We start from the raw sequence: 17,109 nt of genomic DNA on the forward strand, positions 1-17,109 counted from the left end.
TGATCTCCTGAGGTCTCTTCCAACCCTGATATGCTATGATCAGGGTTGGAAGAGACCTCAGGAGGTCATCTAGTCCAATCCCCTGCTCAAACCAGGACCAACCCCAACTAAATCATCCCAGCCAGGGCTTTGTCAAACTGGGCCTTAAAAACCTCTAAGGATGGAGATTCCACCACCTCCCTAGGAAACCCATTTCAGTGCTTCACCACTCTCCTAGTGAAATCTTTTTTCCTAATATCCAACCTAGACCTCCCCCACTGCAACCTGAGACCATCGCTCCTTGTTCTGTCATCTGCCACCACTGAGAACAGCCGAGCGCCATCCTCTTTGGAGCCCCCCTTCAGGTAGTTGAAGGCTGCTATCAAATCCCCTCTCACTCTTCTCTTCTGCAGACTAAATAACCCCAGTTCCCCCAACCTCCCTCATAAGTCATGTGCCCCAGACTCCTAATCATTTTCATTGTCCTCCGCTGGACTCTCTCCAATTTGTCCATTTTCTGCAGGTTGGGGAAGGAAAGCAGAATGTCTGAGCTAAATACAAGGGAGGCAGACAGTTAAGTATCAGGGATTCACACACTCTGCAGGAGACCATTTAAAATAAAGCGGCCAACTGAGGATTAGCAGGCAGTGGGGTGAGTTTCAAATTGCTGTAATGAGCTGTAAAACCAGTGTCCCTGTTGAGTCCATGGCTTTTAGTGTCCAGCAGAGTTATGAATTGAAATTCCTGGGCTCATCTTTTGAAGGCGTTGTGCAGGTTTCTTTTGAGGATGAGGACTGAGAGGTCAGCTATGGAGTGATCGCTTTGTGAAAAGTGTTCGCACGTGGATGATGTGTGGTTGTTTTTGATCATTTTACTGGGTGAGTTCGTTTGAGAGCTTAGCGATTGTCTGGTTTCACCCACATTTAGTGCCCAGAATGAGGTACACCACATGTTGTGACAGGCACATGTGGGACCCCTGGACCTTGAAAGGCATGTGGTGGTGATATTGATCATTGTAGCAGCGGAGATCGGTCTCTGGGGTTTGCATCTGTTGTTCCGGCAGGATCTGCTGCTGTTTTGAGTTGGTGTGTCCTGCAAACAAAGTCAGCAAATACAGAGAAAATCCCAGAACCTAGGACTCTTGCGGCAGCCCTGATAAACATCTATCCATAAGGCCATAGCCTGCTCTGGACATCAGTGAGCATCTCACAACAGGACGCAGTTTCACCTTGGATCAAGGGCATAACAATTAATGATTGTGCACTGAAGCCAAGGCGGTTCCATTTTTGCCGTCTCTCTAACATCCAGTAGATGGCAGCACTAGGCAAGCATTTCCACCCTGAAGTGATTTGATTTAATACTCTCTTGTGGCCTGGGAGAGGTTTCCTGGGGTAGTCAAGGCCCATGGATAGTTTTGTGTAACGGGCTACAGACAATGACTGTCTGAACAGACATGTAGGGAAAGCTGGGGGAAAAAAATTCCAGGCACCATCTCACTTTGAATTGTGAATGTGGCTCTGTGTAGATAGAAGGATCCCACGCCATGATCTGATTGCAGGATTGGGGCCTTGGTTTGGAAATAATTAAATGGCAGGGAGCGGGGAAATCAAGCAGTTCCAATTCACTAGAGGTACCACATAAAAGAAACCAAACATGTCACTCATAAAAGAATTGTTACCTGCCCACATGTGTAGCCAGCCCAATGCTAGCACCTGGACAATCTGGTTACCTCTTCAGCCAGGCAAGCCAGTAATCAGCACTGAGGGAAACAAGACTTCGTGGAATGGCTTATTCAGAAAACAATGTTCATCAGCATGGGGGGGGGCATTGAAATCAGACGAGGAGATGGGGCAGTGGGAATACTGGGACTGGCTGGACCAGGAGACAAGGAACCAGTGGGGAATAGGTGACAGATCTGACCAAGATCAAGGGTGTGGGGGGAGAACTGGGAGTGGCTGGGCAAAAAGACCGGGACAAGGAGCCAGGTATAGAGAGTAGGAGACTGAGATTGTACGAGGAGGCTGGGAAAAGAGAGACTGGGCCTGGGAGCTGGCTGGGAGAGTAGGAGAGAGACAGATCAGCTGAGGATCTGGGAGGGGGAACTGGGATGGGCTGGGCAAGAAGCCTGGGATTGGGTGTGGGGAGAGGAGAGACTGAGACTCAGCGATCTGGGAGGGGGAGACTAGGACTCTTCACCCTACATACAGTGGTTATTGTTAGGCTTCCAAATGAGAGTGAACACAAAGAGGAAAATAAGAAAGCTGTGTATTGAAAGCTAAATTCAACTGCACAAGCAAGCTGAACAGGAATGCCCTTGCTGAGTCAAGCACGCCCAACACAACGCCCTCCTGGGGTGCTGAAACCGACAGTCACAGGAATAAGGACACCTAGGGTCCCATCCTCAGCCCTGCCACTCATTTTCTGTGTTACCTTGGGCAAATCACTTAACCCCACAGAGCCTCAGTATTCCCATCTATAAAATGGGTTTTAAAATAACTGTTTCCTTTACAGGGGTGTTGCAAGGTACAATGAATGAAAAATGCTTTGAGAGCCTTGGCTGAAAGGTAGTACATAATCATAGAATCATAGACTATTAGGGTTGGAAGAGACCTCAGGAGGTCAGCTAGTCCAATCCCCTGCTCAAAGCAGGACCAACACCAACTAAATCATCCCGGCCAGGGCTTTGTCAAGCCGGGCCTTACAAACCTCTAGGTCACTCTAGACCCTATCCCTACCCTCCAGCATATCTACCTCTCCCCCCAGCTTAGGCTCTCTGATACTGCACGTTTAGTGGACCTCTATTATGTTCTGGCCTGTGATGTATCTGTAATAAATACATATGGGCTGGATGAATGGACTATAAGGTGGATAGAAAGCTGGCTAGATCATCGGGCTCAACGGGTAGTGATCAATGGCTCCATGTCTAGTTGGCAGCCAGTATCAAGCGGAGTGCCCCAAGGGTCGGTCCTGGGGCCGGTTTTGTTCAATATCTTCATGAATGATCTGGAGGATGGCATAGATTGCACCCTCAGCAAGTTTACAGATGACACTAAACTTGGAGGAGAGGTAGATACGCTGGAGGGTAGGGATAGGATACAGAGGGCCCTAGACAAATTAGAGGACTGGGCCAAAAGAAATCTGATGAGGTTCAACAAGAACAAGTGCAGAGCCCTGCACTTAGGACAGAAGAATCCCATGCACCGCTACAGACTAGGGACCGAATGGCTAGGCAGCAGTTCTGCAGAAAAGGACCTAGGGGTTACAGTGGACGAGAAGCTGGATATGAGTCAGCAGTGTGCCCCTGTTGCCAAGAAGGCCAATGGCATTTTGGGATGTATAAGTAGGGGCATTGCCAGCAGATTGAGGGACGTGATCATTCCCCTCTATTCGACATTGGTGAGGCCTCATCCGGAGTACTGTGTCCAGTTTTGGGACCCACACTACAAGAAGGATGTGGAAAAATTGTAAAGTGTCCAGCAGAGGGCAACAAAAATGATTAGGGGACTGGAACACATGACTTATGAGGAGAGGCTGAGGGAACTGGGATTGTTTAGTCAGCGGAAGAGAAGAATGAGGGGGGATTTGATAGCTGCTTTCAACTACCTGAAAGGGGCTTCCAAGGAGGATAGATCTAGACTGTTCTCAGTGGTGGCAGATGACAGAACAAGGAGTAATGGTCTCAAGTTGCAGTGGAGGAGGTTTAGGTTGGATATTAAGAAAAACTTTTTCACTAGGAGGGTGGTGAAGCACTGGAATGCATTACCTAGGGAGATGGTGGAATCTCCTTTCTTTGAGGTTTTTAAGGTCAGGCTTGACAAGTTGGTGTTGGTCCTGGTTTGAGCAGGGGGTTGGACTAGATGACCTCCTGAGGTCCCTTCCAACCCTGATATTCTATGATTCTATGATAATGGGCCAACTTCATCCTCCATGCAACTCCATTGACTTCATAGATAGTGGTCATCAGTGCTGTAACTCCAGTGAAGTCAATGGAGACTGAGATTTAGCCCTAGGTTTTCTGCTTTCCAAGAGAGTTCAGTGCACTTGATCTTTTATAGCAGCTGAGAATGAGACCCGCAAAGGAATGTTAAAAACCTGGGTTTGTGCCCTTCCTTATGGTGGGTTAAAAAGTGTAGCTGGGTGTACACTGGCCCTTTAAAGGAGCTTGTAGTCCAGTCACAGCCAGGTCCTGGGACCCAGGACAAAGCCAGTCTGGGAGATGTCTAGAGGGACTGATGGGCGGGCAGACCATGGAATATGTGACTGTGTTCGGGTGATCACAGGATTATATAATGCAAGCTCTGTTGATTGGTTTGGGAGAGGTCAGATTTGGAGGGTGTTTTTCCACCTATAGCACTGGGGAAATAGCCCAGGAAGTGCTGTGGAAAAGGGCCTGTAAAAAGAGGCCCTATCCGCTGGGCCCTGCTGCAAACAAGCTAGCTTCTTACAACAGAATGAACTGACTTGGCAGCAGAATTATTCTGTATAGGTATTTCCCGACTAAACAGTGTTGCGTGTGTGAGTAAGAACTAAGATGACGGAGACATGACACAGGGTGACAAAGTTCCTTTCTGGGGTAGGAGAGGAATAGGAACAGTCAGCTTTCTGGAAAGCCCTAACAATAGCCAAGCTTTATGTTAAACTTGTTTTTCTGGGCCTGTCATGGAACTTTCTGTTTGAAGCAGTTTAATGCTCTCAGGTCTAGACTTGCTCTATTCTGTTGTTGGGAACACTGGGGCATGGCCACTAGGTAACTCGAGGGGATGGAAGATCACGAGTGTCGATGAAGCCCCCTCGCACTAGGCCCCGGTGTCCTTGGCCCCCCCCTCCTGCCTGGAGGCACTCGCAGCAGTTATGCTGAGAATCTGCAACAGTATGTTGCAGAGTCAGACTGCCTGAAACTAAGCAAGGCCAAACAGGGGAGATATGGAAGAACAATGCTGAATAAAGCAGCTTTATGTATAGTTTAACAAATGATACAGAGAATCAGGGAACTAGCTGGGAACTGGATTGGCTGGCTATATGGATACTTGGAGCAGCTTGCTATTGGATAAGTATGCTGGGAAAAAGGATGTATAAAAGCCTGTGTAACTTCCTGCTCTGTTGTACAGGATTTGAGATTCAAATCTCCCTGTACCTTTTTGAAGCTTCAAATAAACTTTTCTGCTTCTCCACCCCGTTGTGATTATTGGGTGTAGCACACCGGGTAACGAACCAACTCAAGCTGTTGTTCAGCCTCTTGGCACTGGGTGCCGGTAACAGCTTTTGGCGTCCCTGGGTGGGCTCGAGGCTGCAATTTAGCCTTGCCCGGACCCCTCCTGGAGGTCGAGGATTGCGACGAGAACTGACGCCCAGCGCGCACCGGTGAGTTCATCGGGGGCCTCAGAGGAGACGCGATTTGATCGACCCCAGAGGGCACAATGGTGCAACACACTCATATAGTGGAGAAGCAGTTGTGGACGGCGGTGAAGAACCGGTCCCTTGGATAAGGTAGGAACCTTTTAAAATCCGGATTATATGCTCTGTTGGAACCTGGGGACGCCCAGAGTTACCCTGTAGGTATGGGACAGGGACAGAGCTCAGAGGTTAGGGCACGGTGTACGCCCCTAGAGTGCATTCTAGCAAACTGGAAGGTATTTGGTGCGGATCCGATGACTAAGAGCCAATTAAAACGATTCTGTACAGTTGACTGGCCTCAATATCAACTAGAGGACCAGGAGTGGTGGCCACCAGGAGGGTCAATTAATTACAACACGATCCTTCAGTTACTCCTGTTCTGTCAGAGAACAAGGAAATGGAATGAACATATGTATGCGCATTTGTTTCTGACTTTATGTACTCGACCAGATATTTTACAGCGCTGTAATCTGACTCCAACTGGTTCGGTAGCAGCTAATGTTAGTCCCCAGACCCCCACCCCCACTGTAATGGCAGAGCCGGTGTCCCCTTCGGCCCCTACACCCACACCTTGTAAGTCCCCAATGGTTGGCCTATACCCCTTAATCACCAAAACTAAAGTTGCCCGGTCTGGATCAGACAGGCGTCCGGCCACAACTATGCAGGTTTATACTCATGTGCCCTTTAATCCTGTGGATTTGGCTGCTTTCAAAGCACAGGCAGGAGAGTTTTCCACCAACCCAAGCAGGTTTATATCAGTCTTTGAGGGGTGCCTCAGTAGTCACAAGCCGGACTGGGATGATTGTAACGTCCTCCTGCGAATCCTATTGTCTGAGGTTGAAAGACAACGGGTTGTGTCCAAGGCAAGGGAGGAGGCGCAGAGACGGTACGACCGGGATCGTATTCATGTCCCTGACCCGGATGCACAAGTCCCCCGAGCAGACCCCAGGTAGGATCCAAATGATCCTGGGGATATGACCGCCTTACCTCCTATAAGGAGTTGCTTTTACATGGACTCCATCACTCGGCTGTCTGACATAATAATTGGGCAAAGCCATATGAAGTAATGCAGGATTTAAAAGAAAGCCCAGGGGCCTTTCTACAGCGTATTCGGGACACCATTCGACAGAACACTAATGCAGACCCCGATGATCAGGCAACTGAGTCAATTATTAAGGGAATTTTTACGAGCAGAGCAGCCCCTAATATTAAGAGAAAGTTACAGAAAAAGGAGGATTTAATGGGTATGACCATGGCACAAATTTTAGAGACTGCAAACCGAGCTTATAGTCTGAGAGAGACAGAGAAGGAGAGAAAGCAAGTGAGATTGATGGTAACAGCGGTACAGGCCGGCACTAAGAGAAGTGGCCGGGGAGGAAGGGGCCGTGGACGCGACCGTCCGGGCCTGCAGGAGAGACGACTGGGTCGCAACCAGTGTGCCCTGTGTCAACAGGAGGGACACTGGAAAAATGAGTGCCCAAAGAGGAAAGAAAAGGGGGGTGCCCCTATGATGGCGATGGTGGAGCAGGAATAGGGGTGTCAGGGGAGACGGACCACCCTACCCCCGGAACCCCGAGTAAAGATGTGGGTGGGAAGCTCAGAAATAGATTTTTTAGTGGACTCTGGAGCGGCCCGAACTGCCGTAAATCAGCCTCTTCAGTTGCCAGAAGCAGATTCCCTTACTGTGGTGGGAGCCACAGGCAGGGACACCAAGTGCCCAGTGTATGCCCCAGCGGAATGTGCTTTGGGAGACAGGACTATATCCCACAAGCTGGTATACCTCCCTGAGTGTCCAACACCTCTGCTGGGACGGGATCTACTTTGTCGCCTCGGTGCCACCCTGCATTTTACTGAGGACGAAATAACCCTTACCTTACCCCCTGAGAATGCCTGGATCATGACCCTTGCAGTTGAGCCCTCAGCCATGCAAGCCCCAGAATGGAGCCCGTGGGAAGACCAGGTGTACCCCCTCGTGTGGGCATCAGGGATTCCAGGAAAGGCCACCCACCAGACCCCTATTACTATTCAGCTCATACCAGGGAAAGGCCCAGTGCAAGTAAAACAGTATCCAATCAAGAGGGAAGCCAGAGAAGGTTTACAGGAAACTATAGATCGATTCCTAATGTATGGTATTCTCCGGGAATGTCAGTCAGCCTGGAACACTCCCATTCTACCCGTACAGAAGCCTGATGGCACGTATCGGCTGGTACAGGACCTAAGGGCAGTCAATGAACAGGTTAAGACTCTGCACCCTCTTGTCCCTAACCCGTACACCTTATTGGCTTCTATAGGGGGACAGTATACCCATTTTTCAGTCCTTGATCTAAAAGATGCTTTCTTTACCATCCCAGTTGCCACCCCATCACAGGAGATCTTCTCCTTTGAGTGGGAGGACCAAAAAAGGGTTAAAAAGCAACTTTGCTGGACAGTGTTGGCCCAGGGATTTAAAAACTCTCCCACCCTTTTTGGCCAGGCTCTGGTCAGGGACCTACAGGAGTGAGATAATGAGGAGGCTCTCCTTCTGCAGTATGTAGATGATTTGTTAATTGCCACTGTGGGCCAAAAACCCTGCCTTAAAGCCACCGTGAGCCTCCTGAATTTTATTGGACTCCGGGGATATCGTGTAGCACGGAGTAAGGCTCAAATTGCCCTCCCAGAGGTACGGTACCTTGGGTTTCACATACGGCAAGGGGAGCGTCAGCTTTCAAGTGAAAGAAAGGAAGCTATCTGTCAAGTTCCTACCCCAAGTAACCGTAAGCGGCTCAGGGCATTTCTGGGTATGGCAGGCTTTTGCAGGATATGGATCCCAGAGTTTGGACTGTGGGCTAAACCCCTGTACGACTGTGTAAAAGGAGCAGATCATGACCCCTTCTATTGGACCCCAGAGGCTGACAGGGCATTTAAAATCCTGAAAAGAAAATTGATGGAAGCCCCGGCTCTGGGCTTGCCAGATCTCTCTAAGCCGTTTCAGTTGTATGCACATGAACAAAGGGGGGTGGCCCTAGGAGTGCTTACACAGCTGTTAGGAGCATGGAAGTGTCCTGTGGCTTATTTTTCTAAGCAATTGGATCAGGTTGCAAAGGATTGGCCGGCATGTTTACCGGCGGTCGCAGCTACTGCCCTATTGCTTGAGGAAGCCGAGAAGCTAACATTGGGAGGGGTTATGCAAATCTATACTCCCCATATGGTCCGAGCCTTATTGGATGCAAAGGGAGGGCTTTGGCTCACCCAGGCTCGGATTGCTCGGTACCAGGCTAAGCTGTTAGAGAACTCTGAAGTCACCCTACAGCCTTGCCCCTCCCTTAACCCAGCCACTCTCTTGCCAGAAACAGAGGAACAGAAACATGACTGTTTAGAGATCATAGATGTCCAGTACTCCAGCCGTCCGGATTTAAAGGATGTACCTCTCCCAAATGCAGATTATGAGTGGTACACTGATGGTAGCAGTACTGTAATAGATGGGCAAAGGAGGGCGGGTTATGATGTTGTGACCCTCCATGACACTGTGGAAGCTGAAGGTTTGCCTGCTGGGACCTCTGCCCAGCTTGCCGAACTAATAGCCCTGACCCGTGCACTTGAACTGTCAAAAGGAAAGCGGGTCAACATTTTTACTGATTCAAAGTATGCTTTTGGGGTGCTCCATGCTCATGCTGGCCTATGGAAGCAAAGGGGAATGCTGACAGCCCAAGGCTCCCCAGTCAAGTACGGGCCCCAAATCCTCCGGCTCCTAGAAGCCGTACAACTCCCCTTGGAAGTGGCGGTGGTACACTGTAAAGCCCATCAAAGGGAGGATCAAGATGTGGCCCGAGGTAACGCCCGGGCAGATAGAGAGGCTAAGCATGCTGCCACCCTGCCATCCCCTCAGACTGAGAATGCCCATATGCATGCCCTTATCCCATCAGTAGGGGAACTTCCAACCCCTCAGTACTCTGGGGAGGAGAGACAGCTAACTGACAAACTCGGTCTCCGGGAAAAGGAGGGATGGCTCCATTCCCCAGAAGGGAAGGTCCTCTTACCAAAGGGCCTAATCCGGCCAGTGCTGCAGAAACTACATCAAACCACTCATGCTGGCAGGGAAGCACTTATCCAGCTAATGGGAAAATACTTTATCACTTCCGGACTCCGACCCCTGGCTGCCCAGGTACAAGCGGACTGCTTAGTCTGCCAAAAAAATAACCCCCGACCGGGACATCCTGTGCCACCAGCTGCCCTAGAACCCACTCCGGGCCCCGGACAAGTGTGGCAAATAGACTTTACTGAGTTTCCCCGGACCCAAGGGTTCACATATCTCCTTGTTATAGTGGATCGGTTCAGCGGATGGCCAGAAGCCTTCCCATGCCGTAACTGCACTGCCAGGACAGTGGCCCTCAAGTTTGTTAAGGAGATCATTCCTCGCTTTGGACTCCCCCTGTGGATGGAATCTGACAACGGGACACACTTCACGTCAAAAATCATTCAAAGCATCTCACATGCCTTACAGATCCCCTGGAAACTCCATACGCCCTGGAGACCGCAAGCCAGTGGGGTAGTGGAGCGTACCAATCAGACCCTTAAATGGCATCTCTCAAAAGTGTGCCAAGAAGCCTCACTGCAATGGCCTGATGCTTTGCCCCTCGTCCTACTCCATATCCGCGTTCTCCCAAAGGGTAGATTAGGGCTCAGACCCTTTGAAATTATGTTTTGAAGGGCATGGCCCATGAATGGCACCCCGGTTCTGTCAGGGGAATGGGAGTTGGGTAATGTTTTTTTGTCACAGTATATGTGTTCCCTGTCTGCTGTTCTCTTGTCTCTTCACAGGTATACCAAGGATTCCCAGCCTCTCCCCTTGGACTCTCCCGTTCACTCCTTACAGCCCGGTGACTCTGTGCTTGTTCGCACCTGGAAAGACGAGCCTCTCCAGAAGAAGTGGAAAGGACCCTATACCGTCCTGCTGATTTCCCATACAGCAGCTCAGGACATTTTCCCTCAAAAATAGGCTGGCTTTGGACTATCTCTTGGCATCCCAAGGAGGGGTTTGTGCCCTCATCGGGCCCCGATGTTGTGTATATGTAAATAATAGCAGTTATGAGATCTATGAAAAGGTGGTACAGGCTGAGGCCCATGCCCGAGCCGGAGCACAGGTTGCCTATACTGCCCCAGAGAACGATTGGTTGCAAACCTTGTTTTCAGGCTGGGGTTTGTCGTCTTGGCTTGGTGGTTTATTTAGCCTGCTATTGAAATTTCTCTTTCCTGTACTGCTTGTATTACTGGTATTATGCTGTGCGGTATCATGTGTCAGGGCCCTTTTGCAAAAGTTAATAAGTCATTCTCTTCAGGGCTATCACAAAGTGCTTATGCAAAGTCATATTGTAAAAAAATAAGTAGCCCAAGTGAGAAAACTCAGAGCCAAGGCTGTTGAGTGTTCTCAAAGGGGGGAGTTGTTGGGAACACTGGGGCATGGCCACTAGGTAACTCGAGGGGATGGAAGACCACGAGTGTCGATGAAGCCCCCATGCACTAGGCCCCGGTGTCCTTGCCCCCCCCCCCCCCCCCGCCTGGAGGCACTCGCAGCAGCTCTGCGTGCTAGGCCCAAGTGTCCTTGGCCCCCCCGCCTGGAGGCACTCGCAGCAGTTATGCTGAGAATCTGCAACAGTATGTTGCAGAGTCAGACTGCCTGAAACTAAGCAAGGCCAAACAGGGGAGATATGGAAGAACAATGCTGAATAAAGCAGCTTTATGTAGAGTTTAACAAATGATACAGAGAATCAGGGAACTAGCTGGGAACTGGATTGGCTGGCTATATGGATACTTGGAGCAGCTTGCTATTGGATAAGTATGCTGGGAAAAAGGATGTATAAAAGCCTGTGTAACTTCCTGCTCTGTTGTACAGGATTTGAGATTCAAATCTCCCTGTACCTTTTTGAAGCTTCAAATAAACTTTTCTGCTTCTCCACCCCGTTGTGATTATTGGGTGTAGCACACCGGGTAACGAACCAACTCAAGCTGTTGTTCAGCCTCTCGGCACTGGGTGCCGGTAACACTGTCCTGGAGCAGTGCCAGGTGAGCGGGCAGTGAAAGTTCTACGGGCCAGTATCTCTCCATGAATTGTCACTGCTGGAAATCCGAAGTGTAACTGGACTGGAAGCTTCGCGTTTCATCTTCCCAATGGTTTGTCCAGCTGAGAGGTCTGCATCTGTAGCAATGTAGCTGGGCCTGCTTTGTATGGCACTTCTGAGACACCCCCACTCGTCCTTGTATGGGAATGCACTCAGGCTTGCAGTTGCACACATGGACACACTCATACATGTGGACACACCTGTTTCCTGAAAATCCAGCCTTTAATCTCTAACTCTGCCACTTCGAGCGGCTCAAATCACATCCAAACTGACGAGGAGAGGGGGGAAATTGTGATTAGAAGTATGTGATTTTAAGGCTCGTTATATTATATATGTGCAAAATGTAATGAATGCATGGCCTTGGATATACAGACGGCATCGTGATTGGCAGGGAAAGAGCCCAGGACCTTCAGCGTCAAAAACATTCCCCCTTATCAACTGAGCTACAATAGTTCTCCTGTAAGCATATGTAAGTACCAGGCTTTTATCCTTGATCCGAGCCAAACATTAAAGGAAGTCCTGGTCATACGCACTAAGTGAGTGTACACCCAGGCCAGATGTATCCTGGCAGGTCAGTGCAAATGCTTTCAGGGCCTAACATTTTCTAAGTATTGGACATGGAGAGAAACATTTCGCTCCCTGCTCCAAAGGGACTGTTCCCTCTTTGGCTGGTGTCACTGATGTCTCTGCATGTGCAGCTCCAAATTCAGCTTGTCTCCTTTTGCTGTCATATCATATTTGCAAGACTCAGAAAGCTCTAGATCTCTGAATGGAGAAGAACATCTGCAGTGACCTTCAGCTAAGATAGAGTTCTGGAGCTGATTGCAGGAAGGTTTCCTGCAACCTCTCTGTAGCATGCACAGTTGGTCCGGTGCATTAGGGTGGGGTGGAATCACCTTCCTGTGATATATCGGACTCTAGCTGGTACCAAAAGCAGTTTGAGAAACTAGAGCACCCAACAGAGAGGACGTATGGTCCAGTGGCTATTGCTGTGATTCAAGGTTTAGTTCCCTGGTCTGTCACAGATGTTGTTTGACCTTGGTCAAGTCACTTAATCTCTCTGTGACTCAGTTCTCCATCTGTGAAGTGGGGCATCACAGCACTGTACTGCCTCATGAGGGGATTGTGAGGAGAAATATATTAAGACTGTGATGCATTCTCAGACCCTATGGTAATTGTGGCTGTAAAATACCCAAGATGGATAAGATATAAGAACATAAGAATGGCCATACTGGGTCAGACCAAAGGTCCATCTAGCCCAGTGATGGAATAGTCAATGATACCTTAAGAGTTAGTCTCTCTTGGCTCAAGTCTCACTACCTTCCTAGGTAGCTCTTCACCTCCCCCTACCCCTTTTTCCCTGCCTCTCCTCACTTCAACTCTTTCTCTGTGTTAAAAGTTAAGTTATAGTTTTTATAGAAACCTCCAAAAGATAAAGCAACTGAAAACAGAACAAAACAAGAAACAAAAAGAAAACAAGGTAAAAACTTTACTTTAAATAAATCCAGTAAATTAATTATTTTAACCCTTCAGGAATGCAACAGCTGGAATTATTCCTAACTTTCTTGAAGATATGGTTGCCAAGCAACAGAAATGCACACTCTGCTTCTAATCCGAACCACTCACTCATATTTGAACCATGGGCTTTTCTTACTTCCGTACAGCAGAGTTTTAAAATAATGTTAAATATAAAGTAATGCAAAATTCCTTGTTACCAAATTAATACAATACATTTGGCAAATATTAATATATTTTTATCAATTTTTGTTAAAAGTTTTAAATAAGGTAATAACTTGTTTGTTCAAAGGTTTAACCCTTTTTATTTTTGTCTGCCTTATTTTGTACAGTTGGTTTAATTTTATATGCTTTCCTTTTGTTATGTTAATGGGAAGCAGTGGTTGTTAAAGTTTGTGCTTCTAAACAGTTAACAAGCGTGAAAGTGGTATCACAAGCAAATTAACTCTAAAAAGCTTGGTAAAAATTATGTTATTGACTCTCTTGCTAACACAGAACGTTCAGCAGGGGGGAAAGAAAGCAATACACCTTCTCACAGAAGATTGTGAGCATTTATTTTAGCAGTTAAGCATTAGAATCATAGAATCATAGAATATCAGGGTTGGAAGGGACCTCAGGAGGTCATCTAGTCCAACCCCCTGCTCAAAGGAGGACCAAGCCCCAATTTTTGCTCCAGATCCCTAAGTGGCCCCCTCAAGGATTGAACTCACAACCCGGGGTTTAGCTGGCCAGTGCTCAAACCACATTACATTTAGTATAAAATATTAGTAATGCACCTCAAGTGAAAATGAATGTCTATACAACAATTGCAAAAGCATAGCCGGTGTTATAAAAGACTCGGTCCTTATTATATTGTCCCTCTTACATTGTAAACAAACTAAGTTAAACTTTGTATTAAGTTTGGGTTACTGAAAATAAAAAACAAAACCAAAAAACTTTACTATGTTAACTAACAAAAGTTGTTTAAGTTGCATCCCACAGACCAAAGACACCAGAAAATATCAGTATACAGTGAAGAAACCCCCCAAGCATCAAGAAAAGAAAAATGAAGTGCTTTATAAATAAGAGACTGGTCAAATACACTTCTATCTACCATATATGGACAATTAAGTTAACAATCAGCTAAAAACCACTAGCTGGACCAGGATAAACTGTCATAAACTGCCAAAAAGCAAACAGAATGTTGGGAATCATCAAGAAAGGGAGTGATAATAAGACAGAAAATATCACATTGTCTCTGTATAAATCCATGGTGCATGCACACCTTGAATACTGCATGCAGAAGTGGTTGCCCCATCTCAAAAAAGATATATTGGAATTCGAAAAGGTTCAGAAAAGAGCAACAAAAATGATTAGGGGTATAAAAAGGCTTCCGTCTGCAGAGAGATGAATAAGACTGGGACTTTTCAGCTTGGAAAAGAGGCGACTAAGGGGGCATATGATAGAGGTCTATAAAATCATGAGTGGTATAGAGAAAATAAATAAGGAAGTGTTATTTACTCCTTCTCAAAATACAAGAACAAGGGGCCACCAAATGAAATTAATAGGTAGCAGGTTTAAAACAAACACAGGAAAGTATTTTTTTACGCAACGCACTGTCCACCTCTGGAACTCCTTGCCAGAAGGTGTTGTGAAGGCCAAGACTATAATGGGGTTCAAAAGGGAACTAGATAGATTCATGGAGGATAGATCCATCAATGGCTATTAGCCAGGATGGGCAAGAATGGTGTCCCTAGCCTCTGTTGGCCAGAAGCTGGGATTGGGTGACAGGGCATGGATCACTTGATGATAACCTGTCTGACAATTCCCTTTGGGACACCTGCCATTGGCCACTGTCAGAGGACAGGACACTGGGCTGGATGGACCTTTGGTCTGATGCAGTCTGGCCATTCTTACGTTCTTATTTAATTTCACCTTGGTTACGGTGTAAAAATAATGGAATTATCATTGTACTGTTGTATTATTGCTGTATTGTGTTACTGCTGGACAACACTTACCATGTGCAGAGCCTTGCTAAACTACTTAACACACACACACACAGGTACAAATCAACAAATGAATGGCAGCGAACAGCATGAAGGCAAGGAGAAACAAATCGGTTAAAAAAAAATTGTTACACAGTAACTACAAATTAGGTATATAAATTCCCTGTTAGTACTGGTCACAATTTGGGGTCAGTAACACTGCATCCTAACTGAGGCACATGTTATTCAAAACAATTCTGTTCCGTGGCTGGGTACCAACACTAAATCCTGACACAGCAATACTGGATACATTGGTAACTGTCCATTCAGTAGGTTTTCTGAGAAACAACATCCACAAAAACAACTGGATCTACATCAACCACTGGTGTACCATGGGGCAATGCAACCTCTGGGACAGAGAAGCTAGCCGCTCCTGTTTCCTGCCCAGAGGGTGACAATCAGCAGTAAGGGAAACCCATAACGTGAACGCACAGTACTGGGTGGTAACTAATTACAAGACGTTTATATATAAAGGTCCCATTGGTAGTGTCGCTACTCCAAATTTCTGTTTTACTTCTCATATACATAATGCTGTGGAACACACTAGAACAAAGCCTACCCCAGTATTTCAAAACACTCAGCCTACTGCTAATGATGATACAGGTGATAACTGCAGTTGCCCTACTAGGAGTGTGTTTCTATCTGTGTCACCAAACTAAAAGAGCCAGAGTACAACACCAGACTGGAAAAACACGTGTAACCCTTCTGCCCGTCAGAGTTGGCAGCAACAAGGGCCAGGTTCAGTATCTAGGGGTTCAGTTTCAATAACACAATGCAAAACCAGCTCGATCCCCCACCCAGTGACCTGGGACAATTACATACCACCCCCCTGGGCGCCTCTAAGAGGCAATACTTCCCCTCTCGCAAAAACAGAGTCTGAGTGTAGCAAAAGCCTTTTAATAAAGGAGGGAAACAATGCGGCATTATGTTGGGGAAACACCACAAGCAGGATTCATAACACCAACCATGAGCAAAAGACCCACCCCCAAGTAAATTTGTCAATGTCCTTTTCCCCTCAGGGCCTTAAGTCCAGCAACCCAATTGTCACACCCCCCCCCCACACACACACACAGTTTCTATCCTTGGTCCATGCAGCCCACCAGAGTTTATCTGCAGAGTTTACCTACCAGCCTGGGTGGAAGTGGAGGGAGGTATGGGGGGCATCTTACATGCTCTCAGGTCGACGGCCAAGTGCTACGCCTCTCCATAGGGTTCTGCTGAAGTCTTCACCACCAGCCACGCCCCTCCATCAGATGCCCTGCTGTCCGCTCCTCTCTGCCAACCACCCCCGCTGCTCTCCATGCTAGCTGTCCTGCTGTCCGCTCACCAACTAATAGGATAAACATGGACAAGGATGGCACCAGAACAGTCCGGTACAAAGACATTCCACAGAGATCATGAGGAACAGGGATGACCCATCCTAAAAGACAGCATCAAAAGGATAATATGATGGATAGACTCGTTTGTTCAAACCAACATGTACCAGGAGAGAGGCAACACCCCAACACACAGAGGAGTGGTACCTTGCTACGTAGAGGGCTTGCACCTCAATACGTCAGGAGTGATGTGTAATTTGTTTGTACCTGTGTATAGGAATGTACACCTGAGGAGTTGTCTTTGTCCGGCCTAGGGAGCAGTGGAGTGTCCCGTCACTGACTGAGCTGTGTCCATTGTCAGGGAGCACATATGTACTAGCAGAACTGTAGACATCTGATCCGGGGAGCTAGGGACTGTGTTTCGTTTGGCCATAAACCCGGCCGGGTGCCTTCATACCCTGTCGGAGTCTGGGGTCATTAGGGGTTCTCTTGGGGTCTGCTGTGCCAGTGATCTGTGCGGAGCCGGGGCAGCACGCAGAGGGAGCACACGCACGCAGCCAACTGTTATCAACATGGGATAGAGCAGAGCACCACTCTGGTGGCGTCTGACAACCAGGGCCGGCTCCAGGCACCAGCCTTCCAAGCAGCTACTTGGGGTAGCAGTTAGAAAGGGCCAGCAGTGTTTGTGCAGCAGCGGGAAGTCGGCGGCGGCCCCTCTGTCCCGCCGGCCGTGGCGGGAAGTCGGCGGCGGCCCCTCTGTCCCGCCGGCCGTGGCGGGAAGTCGGC

General features: G+C 48.0%; 2 long non-coding RNA genes across 2 annotated transcripts; one reads left to right on the plus strand and one right to left on the minus strand.

The window, feature by feature from the left end:
* Window positions 1-681: 681 nt before the first annotated feature.
* LOC311520624 lies at window positions 682-16,921 on the minus strand. The gene is made up of 3 exons (XR_014711647.1): window positions 16,591-16,921; window positions 16,135-16,337; window positions 682-1,071 (listed from the first exon to the last, which is right to left on the minus strand). It is a non-coding gene; the product is annotated as an uncharacterized lncRNA (long non-coding RNA).
* Window positions 4,705-11,305, plus strand: LOC311520454. Its single transcript, XR_014711599.1, has 2 exons — window positions 4,705-5,466; window positions 10,171-11,305. It is a non-coding gene; the product is annotated as an uncharacterized lncRNA (long non-coding RNA).
* Window positions 16,922-17,109: the final 188 nt, after the last annotated feature.

Source organism: Lepidochelys olivacea (assembly GCF_965140295.1).
Source record: "Lepidochelys olivacea isolate rLepOli2 genome assembly, chromosome: 5".
Lineage (NCBI taxonomy): Eukaryota > Metazoa > Chordata > Testudines > Cheloniidae > Lepidochelys > Lepidochelys olivacea.